This window comes from Zalophus californianus, chromosome 2 (genome assembly GCF_009762305.2).
Source record: "Zalophus californianus isolate mZalCal1 chromosome 2, mZalCal1.pri.v2, whole genome shotgun sequence".
In the NCBI taxonomy this organism is placed as follows: domain Eukaryota; kingdom Metazoa; phylum Chordata; class Mammalia; order Carnivora; family Otariidae; genus Zalophus; species Zalophus californianus.
Window position 1 is genome coordinate 28,136,085 of NC_045596.1, and position 15,692 is coordinate 28,151,776.

Sequence of the window (15,692 nt, forward strand, 5' to 3'; positions counted from 1 at the left end):
TGACTCCTGAATATTAAATTTTTATTATGACCTCTCTCCTAAGAGTTAATCCATTCTCAAAAAATAGTTCACGTTTCTAAGGTATTGTTCCATCTTCACACCTTTGTATAACTAAATATTGACCAGTGGACATCCTCTTATAGTGTTTTTTGAAAGTTCCTTTAAAGGTTCCATTGGAAATGAATTTAACTCTGTTCTCTATGGAGACTCCTCACCCCCATCCCATTATCATTTTTAGTTGGCATTAACAACAACAGTTCCAGTGTCTCCCATGATAAACTTTGCGTCCTTCCCATGGCTGAGAATATAGTTTAGTTTCTTTATTAACTGATATCTGATCTTTATAAATAGATTATGCTATGGTCTCTTTACTTTTCTTCAACCTTACCAGATTCATCAGTTTAAATTCCCTAAAAATCTGCTTTGAACTTGTTTAAAAAATCTTCAGAGGGACCTGAGTGGTTCAGCTGGCTGAGCATCTGACTCTTGATTTTGGCTCAGGTCATGATCTCAGGGTCATGGGATGGAGCCCCACACTGGGCTTCTCACTCAGTGGGGAGTCGGCTTGAGATTCTCTCTCTCTCCCTCTGCCCCCCAACCATGTGCCTTTGCATGCTCTCTCTCTCTCTCTAAAAAAATTTTAAAAATAAATAAATGTCTTAAAAAAAGAAAAAAGCTTCAGTGACATGAAATTGCTGATAATTTAACATCACATCACCTTAGTTCAATATGTTTAGTTACTTACAATAAGTTCCTTAGTTAATTTTTAGTTAAAAAATTTTATTCACTGTACTAGCCATGCGGTCTGCTTGCTATGCCTTGAATACGCTGTTCATTTTTAAACTTCATTCCTGATCACATATTCTCCCTGCTTAGAATACTTTCTTTCAGTTCTGTTCATCTTTTAATTCCCATTTCAAATCCCTCTTCCCTGACACCTTCCCAAAGTTATATAATTCTCAGGGTCAGCTAAATCTTGGAATGTAACAGACTCAATGACAATGTTCATCTGTAATGCATAAATGTTTTTTTAATTTTTTATTGTTATGTTAATCACCATACATTACATCATTAGTTTTTGATGTAGTGTTCCACGATTCATTGTTTGTGTATAACACCCCAGTGCTCCATGCAGAGCGTGCCCTCTTTAATACCCATCACCAGGCTAACCCATCCCCCCCACTCCCCTCCCCTCTAGAACCCTCAGTTTGTTTCTCAGAGTCCATAGTCTCTCATGGTTCATCTCCCCCTCCAATTCCTCCCCTTCATTCTTCCCCTCCTGCTATCTTCTTCTTCTTCTTCTACTTTTTTTTTTTTTTTTTTCTTAACAGATATCGCATTATTTGTTTCAGGGGTAGAGATCTGTGATTCAACAGTCTTGCACAATTCACAGCGCTCACCATAGCACATACCTTCCCCAAAGTCTATCACCCCGCCACCCCATCCCTCCCACCCCCCCACCACTCCAGCAACACTCAGTTTGTTTCCTGAGATTAAGAATTCCTCCTATCAGTGAGGTCATATGATACATGTCTTTCTCTGATTGACTTATTTCACTCAGCATAAAACCCTCCAGTATTACCTTGACATTGATTGTCATTTCATTGCTTTTATTTATATTTACTTTTTCTCCCATGTTAGAGATGTAAAATCTCATGATTAGAGAGTTTGTCACACACACTTTTAGAACTCTGAAAACTACTGTGTACCTACACAGTTTACAACAAACATCTTGTTTGTTGAGTGACATCATTTTAGAGATTTGACATTCAGTAAGGCACTGGCATGGTTTACAGAAATCTCTCTGAAGGGTTAGGGCAATGCGGTAGAAACAGAGTGATCTGATTCACTAGGAGTTAAAAGACACGTGAATGAAATAAACAAGCTGGAACATCAGAGAATTGTTCTGAGATGAAAAGTACCTACAGGCCCTTCAGGCAGCACTGAAAATATCCTTATTCAATAGGCTATAGTAATGCTCAGCTTTCTCTTACATAATGTATTGTCTTTGTTTCTATCCTATTAAATGTATGAAATATATTGAAGTCAATTTGTTTCTAGTCTCTTCATGAAAAAAATACATATCGTTTATCATCTTCTAGGACTCTTCAAAGTTATAAAAGACGAAGAAACTACATTTTCAAATATTTTGCACATAAAACTATTTCCAAAGTAAATCCAGAAATATTTTCCATTAGCAACCGAGTTTCCTTTAGGGACGCTGTAAATACGTTTATTACTTTATTGCTCCAATTTCTGCTGCTTGAATAGATGTGGTATAATAGCAGAAAATAACACATAGTAAGTCTTCAAGGAGTCCATATTCATTGAATTTAAAGGTGCAAGGTAATAAAATGCAGTATTCTCTCATTTATTTTCATATCTTACTTATTATTTAGTTAAGTGAATATAATTTTTTTTCTAGTATCTAATTGTTTCTCTAGAAAATGAAACTCACAGGGGAATTCCTGGAAGATACTTCATGTCTATGTACTAACTAAAAATACATTTCCCATGCATCTATTAATTAATTTTGAAAAAGTATTTCCTGCATGTTCTGAGGACTCCTAGCCTCATGCGATCATAAAATGTGGTGTAAATAAATAAATAAATAAATAAATAAAAATAAAAAATAAAAAAATCTGTGCTCCCATACACTGGGGAAAGCTGCTCAACTTTCATTTGGAGAGTCACATTGCACATTTCAATTATAAAGGTTCTGAAGAGACTTGAAGGAAATAAACTTGTTTCTTTTATATTTAAGCTAGGATTTCCCTAGCACAGTATTTATATTTCTTTAGAGTAGTATTTTTCAAAATATATCTGCTGAAGAACAGTTTTGTTTTGTTTTTGTTTTTGTTTTGTCTCTAAGCCATCATGGTATAATGCTTCTATAAAATACTATGAAAATGTAACTTTATAAACATAAATTAAAAAAAATTGTGTTTTCATTTTTAGCTTCAATAGGGATAAAACAATACTTCCACATTTCTAGAAAATTCAAAATAGTTACACTCAGTTTCTCATTGTAGACTGAACCTGGTTCACAGACCATAGTTTATTAGCATAAATATAGAATACATTGCTTTCCAGGGTTCTAGAAAATTCTTAGGTTAGCTATAGAATAATTGATAAAACATAAAGCATAGAAGTTTTAACTTTAAATTTTTTCAGTAAACTCCACTTACTAGTGATATATCATATTTATTATTTTCCATATTAAGAAGAAAATAACCCCTGGTCTAGCTGGTTTCCTACACTTTCTTCAATTTACTTTTTTTAGTTTGCCTTTTCCTACATGTAAGTTTATTTGTGGAGAGTAACAGAGCTCACACTTTGTTATTGTTGTTCCTTCTGCAACTTATAGATTGACCTTGTTGGGCATTGCAGTTCATTAAGCTGCTTTTGGTCTAATTTATTATTAGAAGGTCGGTTGGCATTGGGCGTAAATGATTAAGGATCTGACAGGAGAGGGCAGAGGATCAGAGATTAGCTAAAGTGAAGGATAGAACAATGACTATAATAATGTCTTGTGTATCTTCTTCAGGGACTTCTGATGTTCACTTAATGTTCATCACATAATGACTGTTAAAAGATAGGGACACTGAGATCCTAAAACTGAGGTCACTTAATGTCAGAATCCTCAGTGTCTTCACAGAATTTGATTTGGACATAGGCATAATCTATCTCCAGCAGCCGATCAGCCTTGCCCAGTTCTCTTGCCATGAACCAGAGAAGTTAAATGGTCTACCTCATTAGTTCCTAAATTCTGGATTGCAGCATGTGATTTAGTTCACTTTTTGTGGGAGATTTGATATATATATATATATATACACACACACACACATAAAATATAAATTTATGTATAAAATATATAAATTATATCCCCTAGACCTCACACAAAAACATCCTAGTTTAGGAATCTTAAACAGAGCTGAGTTTTGTGTCACCACAAATCCCCAATGCCATTCTGATATGCAAACATTTTGAGAAATTAATTCACCATTGGATAACTTTTTGATAAGTAGGATTATTTGGCCCAAGGCACCTCCTCTCAAGCTAGCCTTCATACTCACTAAGAAGATTTGGGGGTGGGGGGTTGGTAATAAGACTTTTGAATAGTGTGACTTAGCAAAAGTAATGGCATCTCAGCCATTACAAGATTACATTCTTCTCTCTGTATATAAATTATTTTTCAAGGTTTGAGCAACCACATATATGCGTGTAGCCCATGGAGTTCTCCCAAAGATTTTAGTAATAGCTACTATTATTTAAGTGTAAAAATTGATCCAAGGATGTGTGCAGATTATTGAATGCTTCCACATGTGACTTTCAGATCTTCCAGTTTCACATTTCTCTGTCTCTGCTTCATTTACTATCTCTAAATGGCTTTATTTTTATTTATTTATTTTTATCCCTAATCATTGCCTTCGTAGTTACGTCTGCCTCTGATTTATTGAGTTATTGGTGTCTCTTCTAACAAAACCGATTTCCGGAGCCAGTCACCATACTGGCCCTGCTTGGTCTAGCCTTTGCCACTGACACTTTCTAACGTGCTGTCAAAGATTCTATTAATTTCCTGAATATGTACCTATCTATAGAGCAATAAAAGGTTCCTGAAGAAAAAAGTTAACACTTCCTTAGTATCTGGACACACTAAGAAGCCTTAAGGTTCTGTTCAACTTGACTAAACTTTAGAGAGCCTTCTTCCGGTCTCCCAGGCTCTGACCTCCCTTTCCTTGGAGCATTTACTTTAGAAAACTTGTAGTTGCAAAATTCTCTGTCTCTTTGAAGTTTAAAACTTTTTAAAAGCCTCTTGGCAGTTTTACAACCCAGAACTGTTTTTCTCAAGGTCCTCTGAGCCATCCGTTAGAAATGTAATCAAGGAAGATGGTACCCTATCTCCCAGTCTGTGTGGGAGAGTAGGAGCCTAACTTCCGTGGGTGCTGCGATCCAAGTTGTGAAACAATCTTAAGAAAGTTTACTTTTTCTTTGGATAAGGCCTGTTAGCACAAATAAATGGGCTGATTCCCCCCTCAACCACATTACAATAGCTTGAATAAAGTCTTCCTTGCCTGTTTAACTTTGTCCTGAACGATTTTTGCTTTGATAGGACTTTTTTGCCATAGGTGTGTCTAAATATTTAAAGATTACTAAATAAATATAAAAACCCTTTTTCTTAAAATCATTATTTTATAGTGCTGTTATATACAATAAAATCATTATTTTATAGTATTGTTACGTTATTTTGTATCTGATAATATCAGGCCATTCTGCATCACTTAAAGAACTATAAACATATTGTTCATAATAATTTATATCAAACTATAGAATATTATTTTTTAACTCTCAACCATTCTTATTATACACATGATGAAATATCATTAAATTTGTATGCCAATAAAACAATATTCCAGATATTCTCCCTTTTTAATACTCACATGTATATCTTAATAGAGCATGTCCTGATTTTTCCATTTCATATTTTCTATATTATATTGCAATAGTTTTTGCCATATGATCCATCTGGAATGATGTCCATCATTATTCTCTTACATGCTATATATTTTATAAATATATCTGGCTGCTTCAATTTTTAATGGTCCTGTCTCAAACGATAAGGACTTCTGAGTATCTTTTTGGCATTTTAACTTGCTTTCATAATATTTTCTAAAGTGAGAATTGAAAAAAACAAACAGCCATTTATTTTACACAATTCTTGTTGATATTTTTTTCCTTTGTGAAAATTTACCATTTTTACTGGTTTTATTTTTCAAAAAGAGTGTTCACTATAAAATAAAATAGAATTATATATATTTTATGGACTTTAATAATCACATAGTGTTTGATAGGAACATTATATATATAAATATTTTGGAACATTTTATAATTTTTAAGAGAAATTATGATTGATCATTCATCATCTTAACATATTCTTACTGATTTGCCACCAGAATGCTTTAAGGACTATCTTTTACTGTTAAATTCAAAATAGTAATATTTAAATGCTATATTTTAAATCATTCAGACTATACTATTTAATGTAATTTGCTAAGCTTTTTTTCCCCTTCATATTCACCAACTAGCTATAGTTTGATCCATGGCTATTAACTCTTGTAGATGCATTTTTATCAAGTTTATCAAAAATAAAAATCTTAACTTAAAAAGTAGACAGTTAAGATTGGAGATGAGGATTTTTAACTGTATTTTGTCATAAAAGACAATTCACTCGAGTTTGAGGTTTAGATTAAAGAAATAGGAACACAGAGAGGTGAAGTAAGTTGCCCAAAGGTGCAATGTTAGAAGATGGACCTGACTCAGGATCTGTATGCACCATTGCCAAATCTTCTAACATGGGGCAAAGCTCCCTCCTTAGTAAACTGCTTGGAAGTGGGTATGCATTTCCCTTCTCTACTCCTTAGAGCATCATCTGGCACATCTGAATGATTTAAGGTCCAATTTACTCTACCCTTCTGATCATTTTCCCCAACTTAAAACCACTGATCTTAGGAAAATCACCCTATGTGATGCACAGTGCTATAACTAAATGTGAGATACCACAATTCAGTAGTCTTTAATCAAAATCAGATATTCAGTTTTAAACTTTACAATGTTGATATGCTTGGAGGTGACTGTATGGCTGGATTTTGAAGAAATAGGCTTCATGTATTTTGAGCACTGTTTTTCTCTATTCCCAATTTCCCTTCAATTTTACATTGCTTGGTGTGCTTTCTGCAGCTCCCTCACCCCATCTCAACATAGAGTGGAGGGTAAGCGTCCCCTGGAGCTGGTGGTATTCCCATTCTTTAAATTAGCTGATTATGGGCTAAAGTAGATGTCATTCTCTCTGAGGTGTGGAAATTCGGTCTCTAAAATGACCAGTCTCTACAGACCAATTAAGCAAAAGAATGCTGAGCTGGCTTCTGACAGGTAAAGCTCTCAAAACACACAGCAACTGTCAGCCTATGTACCTCTAAGCAATTTCTGCGAATTTTCTGAAAGGTTGAGCTAATGGGTTTGAGTACAGCTGTGCGCACTGTTTTGCAGAGCCAGCAAAACTAAAGAAATGTAAGTTTTTGCCGGTTTCCTAGAACAGCGGTTCTCTGCATTCATAAACAAGACCTTGTAGAAAAGCAAAGGATTCCGCCATTCCTAAAGACTGCTTTTCATTTGGGATAAGCAGCGGTTTCGAACTCAGACCACCCTGTGGCCTTTAGATGCTTCAACATAAAAGGGCAAGTCAGATTTTATTGAGTAGATTTGGCTAAGTTTGTCCTTTCAGCCTTTTCCCCAAGCTTGTGTCTGCTTTTCAGGGGACAGTCTCAGGAGGCTTTTCTGCATAGTGGTGTCTGAAATGCTGTCACCACTGATCGATCTCAGATTTTTTTTGAGGAACAATTATATATTACTTGAGAGTCAAACTGCGTACATTTTCTTTACTTAATATTAACTTTGAATATAGTAAGTGGATTGAATCTCCGATTCCAACAGACTTGGATTACAACCCTCAGTTCAGCCACCTAATAGTTGAGTGTTCGGGGCTAAGTTAGTAACCTCTTTCCTATTAGCCCTGTTATTCTCAATTCCCATCTCCCAGTTGTGGGTATGACATCAGCTCACATGCCTGCAAGGTATCAAAAGAGTGTCTGGCACATCATGCATGATCAGTGAGTGAGTCTCCCTTATGCACACCACAGCACACTTTGAAGAATAAAATCAGTTTTGAAGTTTGTTTTTAAGGATTACATTTTTTAATGGAAAACGCCACTGAGTTTTCCAACCATACTCCAATGTTCACCAACATTATTCCTGTCTTTCACTCAGGGAAGAGCATTGGTTTGACCAATCTGATCCATGAACTACTTTTCTGTGGTCCATGGCCTAAGAATGATTTTTACATTTTTTAATGCAGATTTTTTTGAAAAGGAGAATAATATTTTGTAACACATGCAAATGATAGGAAATTGAAATCTGAGTGTCCATAAATAAAATTAGAACACAGGCATGCTCGTAAGTTTAGGTATTGTGTATGGCTGCTTTAGTTCCACAATGGCTTGGTTGAGTAATTGCAGTAGAAAGTGTATAGCCTTTCTCTTCAGATCGCAAAGCCTAAAATATATACCATCTGGCTCTCTACAGATAAAGTTTACACACACATGGTCTGGAATATGAGGTAAGATCATGTCAGTATATTCCTAATGACTTCATTGAGTAAATCACCGCTCAAAAAATATCAACTCTGACATTAAAATTTAATATGGAACCAAACAAAATATCCCCATTGACTTTATTGTTTATTTTCTTGAATGTGAATCACAGAGATAGGGGAATAAAGTCCAACCACATACTTTTTTTTTAATTTAAATTCAATTAACCAACATATAGTACATCATTAGTTTCAGATGTAGTGTTCAATGTGATGAGCACTGGGTGTTATACACAACTGATGAATCATCCAACCACATACTTAATTGCAAAGAACACATTCTGAATTCAGGAGGCCCTAAAGCCTTAGTTTTTCTGGTAAGTTTCTCTTGTAACTTTTGTAACTCATTTTCCTGCTTAGGAAGATAAGTTTCTTATTTGTGATCAAATAACCACTAGCTTGAATCACATCTGAAATTCTAAAATTTAAATTGACTAGTTATTTATTACTCTTTGTCAGAAGTTACCTTACCACTATGTGAATATCTATATAATAATAATAATATAATAATATCATATTAGTATGTTGATATCTCTATAAATATCTTCTGAAAAACATATTCTTTATTTTTTTTAATTCTAGTATAATTAACATGCATTGCTATATTAGTTTCAGGCGTACAGTATAGTGACTCGACAATCCATACCTTACTCAGTGCTCATGAAGACAAGTGCACTCTTAATTCCCTTCACCTGTTTCACCCATCCCCACTATCTACCTCCCCTCTAGAACCACCAGTTGGTTCTCTATATTTAAGAGTCTGGTTTGGATATTTTTTTGTCTTTTTTTCTTTGTTTTGTTTTGAAAAGCATACTCTTGAACTCTTTAAAATGGTCTTCATTCCTTTTAAATTCAATTGGTTAGGGACGCCTGGGTGGCTCAGTCATATAGTGTCTGCCTTCGGCTCAGGTCATGATCCCAGGGTCCTGGGATCGAGCCCCACATCGGGCTCCCTGCTCCGCGGGGAGCCTGCTTCTCCCTCTCCCACTCCCCCTGCTTGTGTTCCCTGTCACTGTGTCTCTCTCTGTCAAATAAATAAAATATTTAAAAAAATAAAATAAAATAAATTCAGTTGGCTAGAGGTTGCCTTGAGAGAGAACGGAAAACATACATAGTGAATTAATTTTTGACACTGTGGCCTCCTGATCAATAAAATAATTAAAAAGCACATCCTTTTTCCTTTGTGTTTCACACTTTCCGTTAATATTCTAAATATTTCTAAAGGTACTGTATTTTATTTGAGAGCTGTATAAATTTAGTGCATTTTACTTAAATAGTAAAATTGAAAACATGCTGAGAATAAAAGTAGAAGAAAGGTACACATCATCTTATATTTTCTTGTGTCCTTGTAAACACTGCATGCTCTTTTCAATTTCTGATCCCGGAATAAATTTGTCCATGCACCTACACATTCAAATGAAAAGATGGATGAAGGACAAAAGGATTCAGATCCAAAGAAGCAGGGCAGTAAAATAAGCTGCTAAAAATTAGGACAGCATGATAGGCAGGAAACAATTAGGGCGCTGCGATTCAGAGATAGGGAGAAGTAGAGGGCAGGGAATAACATAATATGACAGGTGAAGAATGAGCTGGGTCTTTACATTATAAAGGAGGAAGATGGAGCACTTGGATAGGGAAGGAAAATCAAATGAACATCTGCTGACTCAAAATAAGGTGTCAACACCCCAAAGGTGAGATATGAAACTACACAGGAAAAGCGGTAGTTAAAGGGCGCCAGACTGTTTATGAGAAATTAAAGAAATTTCATGAAGATGAAAGAGATTTATCCGTTCCTGTAAAAATAGACGTATTTTGTCTTTGGGTGTTTCCTTCTTCAATATGTGTCCAAGATGCTAATTTATTTTGTAAAGTTTTAATAGATTTAAAAAAATCCTAATATATTGTTCACAGTGGATTTTATTTTTAAATACCATAACTGAAATAATTCTAGTTCCATTTTACATAAATATTATTTAAAAAGAGGTTCGCATAGTATCTTATATGGCTGATGACTATAACACTAAAATAATCCATTGATATTCTGCCACATAATTAAGTATTCCGATATTTACAGTATAATAGTATAAGCTTTTTCATGTAAGTGAAATATAAGATCCATAATTAATATTTGTATTATTCCAATTTCATTTCTGATTTGTTTTCCTAAAACATATTTCAAAATGTAGTGACATAATTAAACAAACAAGCAAACAGCAGTCATCCTCTCCCCCAAATAACAAGAACAGAAGCAGGAATAAGAACAATAACAACAATAAAAAGAAGGGCCAGATGCACTAGATAATGTAGGATGTTTTTTAATAGCAATTTCCATTTAAATTATATGAGCACTACATGAGGAACAGTAGTGTGAGGGAATATACATTTTCCCAGTGTGAGACAAGTATCATTTACCAAACCTTAACTGACTTTATAGCTCTTAAAAAGAAAACCACTAGCAAATGTCATCCAATGTCATACCCTGTAACAGTATTGTGTGTCCTGAATCTCTTATTTACTTAGAAATAGTTTATGCCTGTATCTCTGTGAGCTACCCAATGATAGCAGTAAGATAGTGCTTTTTCTCACTAATTTAGAGCAGATGCAATTTCTTTACTAACTCCTAGAGGTATTTTGACAGAGTTTATATGTGCAAACTGATTCCAAATATTTAAACTCAATTACCCGTGTGTGGAGAGGCACATTTGAAAAAGAACTAATGACAATCACAAAGATATTATGCAGTTAAGATCAAAGAATAATTTACTATGATAAGAAAAAGAAAAGGAAATAACAACAAGATTTTGTAATGTCTCTGTGGAAATGGAAATTCACTTCTTTTTTGTTGTTCAAGGATAAGCTCAGAGGGAAATTTACCAGTTTTATATTCTCAGGTGAATCTACCAAATATATTCTGTAAGTAGTAAAAGTAGGTTTGTATTTAAAGTTTCTTAACTACCATTGATATCAGTTGGGTTTTTTTAAGATTTTATTTATTTATTTGTCAGAGAGAAAGAGAGAGAGAGCACACAGAAGCAGGGGGAGTTGTAGGCAGAGGGAGAAGCAGGCTCCCCACTGAGCAAGGAGTCCCATGCGGGATTTGATTCCAGGACCCTGGGATCATGACCTGAGCCAAAGGCAGACACTTAACTGCCTGAGCCACCCAGGCATCCCTATATCCATTGTTTAATGCAAGCCCTCCTCTGCACCCCTGCCAGGATTCATCTTTTTAATTACGTGAAGAACTATTTTTTCCAAACTCACACTTTTGACAAAATTTATTCTTAAAAATCCATTCTTAATTGCTTGTCAGAGTATCAAAAATCTCAAGACAGCATCAACATTCCTTAACAGTTTATAATCATTGGAGAATTATGGTGTTCATTCTGTACTTAAAACTCCCCATGGGTTTAAAGTTAAACTTATTGGAGTTAAATCCAGGCAATCTTATCATGAATCACTAAACTCATATTTACAAGAAAGCAAGGAGAGTATATTGTAAGATATATTTTTTCTAGAAGTTGAAATGCATTTTTAACCAGATATTGTTTACTATTTATGATCAGTCATATTTAGATTATAGATAGAAATGACAATGTAAAATATCCTTTAAAAAAGAACTGTCACAAAGATAAATAAGCACTTACATTTTTTTGGTGGCTAAATTTTATGCAATCTTTCCTAAAGGTATTTATGTCTATATCCCAGAATCCCAGCTGTATTCTGAACAAAACCAAAGCCACCTACACAAACCACCCTCTCCTTACTAGATCCCTAAGCTCAGCTCTATACCCCTTTTCTTGCCAAAAAGCTATACTCCCTCCATCTCTTGTTTTCATTAAGATTTCGTTTTATTGTAATTATCATAAGCACACATTCCTTCTTGGTCCTGAACTAGGTAACAAAGAACGGATCGAGTAAAATTATGATATTCTTGATTTTGTGCCCAACTCAGAATCACCACTTTAAGCAACAAAGACCTTCGGTGCTGCTCCCAGGAAAATGGACACACTGACATGGATCTTCAAGAAAGAAACACTACCTTCACCTTTGGTGTCTAATGTTTTAATGATTCCTGGGTTGAGATTTCAGGTCTGATGTCATTCATTCATTCATTGCTTGTTCAATTAAGAAAACTCTGTTAGTGCCTATTATATGTAAAATACATTCATGGGCCTGGAAATAATAATAATAATAGCCAACATTCATTGGGTGCTCACTATATGCACTGAGCTGAAAAGCTTGACACCCCAAAATATTTTTAGATTAGTCATAGAATTTTGGATTAATTCATTACTATGTTGCTTCCATGCCTTTTAATACTCACTATGCAAAATAATAAACTGAAAGGGTTCACTGTATCCCTTAACTTATGTATGTGAAGTGATGCTATTGTTTGTTCTTCCATTTTATCCATATTCATAACTAGCATTTTTCACCACCTATTCACTTCTCAGTTCCCTTTTCATAACAATGGAGAGGAATTTAATGTCATTGATTGATTAATATAGATGAAATAACATTAACTACCTCCCAGTTTATTTGACTTAAAATGCATAATTATTGTGAAACTAAGACATAACTATTACTTACAACTCTCTTTCTTGACTTCTCTTGACTGTATCTGCCTTCAGACACTTGCCCTATTTTTTGTTGTTTTTCACACAAAAACTCAAACAGTTTACTATAATCCATTTTAACTTTCTGAATTTCTTTTTTGTGCTAACATCTGTGCTGGCACTCTTTTGAAGCTGTTCATGTATCCATCTCCACTGACCTCCCTGTTTTGAAGAATAATGGTCCTGAGTCTCTCCTTGCCTTACATGCTCTCTCAGAAGCGTTCAAAATATTGAGCAGCTCTTCCTTCTTGAAACCCTAACTTTTCTGGACTTCTGCAATACTTATTGATCTCTGGTTTTCCTCCTGCCTACCGAGGTCTCCTTCTGAGTTCAGTTTTTTTTGGTTCTATTGCTTTTCTTAACTTCTAAATATAGTTTGTCGCAGAGATTGCTTTTTCCTGGGCTTGTTCTCTCTCTCTCTCTCTCTTTTTGTGATTTCGCACTTTTTATACCCTGTATCCTGGTAATCTCATCCTGGATGGAAATATGAATTTTTCTATCTATATGTCTCTAACTCACACTTGTGTCTATAGCCCTAAATGCTGCCCTGAATTTTAGAGTCATGTATATACATTCTCTTGATTAATTAATCTATCCATCCATCCATTCATTCTTTCATTCTATCAATCTTTCAGCAAACATTTCATTTTTATGTTTAAAGCACTTTTGTAAACACAAAAATTTAATTTTGAACCAGCCAGAAAAGATCCCACCTACATGCTGGGTTTTTTTCTGAAATATTTTTCAGGGGACGAATCTTTTTTGATTCTTAGGACATTTGACTATAATATGAAACTTCAGGCATTAGAACATACTAGAGTCTCTGAAGGGCACTTCTAATTCAATGTTGCTACAGTCTTTCATGAAATTTTAAAATACTGCAAATAAAAATTGGTAATTTAATTACTATTTTATTCAAAGATACTTCTTTGTAGGATGTATTTTTATGGTTTGTGTACTTAAAATATATATATTTATTGCTAATGTTAATTATTGTTAATCTATATTATATAAAAACATGCATTAATGCTGCATATAATATATATTATGCTAATTAACACATATTATGCTATATATTATGCTAATATGTGTATATATTATATACATATGATATATACATATATTTATATGATATATGCTATATATATATATATACCGATAATAAACATACATATATTGACCATTATATTTATTTCACTCCAGATATGGAAGAAATAATTCAGTTAAAATAAGCTTGATAAGTAACTGATATTTGCATTTCATGTATTTCACACACTGCAAAGCGATATGCAGAGCAACAAAAATAAGCATAGTTTTATCCTCAAGGAGCATATAATACAAAATCATACTATCAACACTGATAGATAAAAAAAGAAAGGGAAGTGTCATAGCAAAACACATGTTCAACACAAACATGAATGTAATACTGCATTAATAGATACATACATAATATCTGTGTACATGATTGAGCATGGAAATTGTGAATTTAAAGGGTGAGGGGCTCAGGAACATTTGCTGTTAAAATGATATTCAGGACCAAACACCATCTGTATGTTATGTTTTGATATATTTCTGAGCATAATCAAGCAAATCAACTTAATAAATAAGGTGCTCCATAGTGACTGACATCTTTAATACTCACATGCCTTTTAGATTTCAATCATTCATAAAAACACATTCGAGTGCTTAATACCGCATACAGCATTGTTGTATCTATTCTACTTTATGTGGCATAGAATCTGCAAAATTTCATCATTCCAATAATTAGCTATAATATTTCATGATAGATGAGGCCAAATATTGCTTATGTATCCTTATAATCTTATCCCCTGTATACCTTTTGATAATCAATTTGCACATTTATATTTGCTCAAAGTGTCAATAAAGAAGCTCCTTTTTAAAATGAGTGACAGGAGAAGGAGCATTTGATTTCAGTTTTCTTTTTAGAGTTAATACACAAAGGATCTGTGTCTGCTTGAGACTCCAGGATTCAGAGCAACTTTTTTCCATCCTGATAGTGCATGGAGAAACTTTAAAAATATATCTATGTACCAGTAGTTCTAGAGATTCCGATTTAATTGGTCTGGGAGTAAGATGTGATATATATTTTAAGATATGCATTATTTCAAAGCTTCTCAAGTGTTGCAAATAGCAGCCATATTTAGAGAATCACCGATCCAAGTTATCAGTCAAGATATGATGGGAAATAGATGGGACATTTAAAGGTTTAATAGAAGAGATCTCTTAACAGAGATGTGGACAGAGTTCAGAAAATCAAAACTGATGGGATCAGGAAATTTTTAGTCCCCCAAGTTTATAGGGGCAAGAAGAGGGAGTGGTGTTACTATTATCTGACAAGCACTGTAGCCAGGAAAGGGGCCTCAGGAGGGGAAAGTTAGCTATGGGTAAAGAAAACAGCCACATCAAAAAGTTAGACTGTGTGGGGAGGAAGGACAGGGGTGTGTAGGTGAAGAGGGATTGGGGTAAATTTTGTCTGTTTTGCAATCTCTGGCCAGTGCCTCCCTTCAATAGAATCTAACTAGAAATCCAAAGGCAAGCAAATTTAAGAATCTGGTCCTAGCAGTTAGTTGGATACAGACTAAACTGTGAGAACATATCATGGAAAATAACGAGTACTTGAAAGACTCCTCAATTCAATTTTTAGTTCAATCCTTTTTTTCTAGTCATGATTTCATATCAGTGTTGCAGCTCTTCATTTTCAAATCCTGTATTCAAATGTGCATGCAACATGCTCTGTCTTTATACAATGTTTTTTTAATGATATAAAATCAAAATTGGAGACTTTTTTTATTTAAAAATTACCACAGTAATTATCTGAAATGAAAACTGAAAAAGGTAGTGCTACAAAT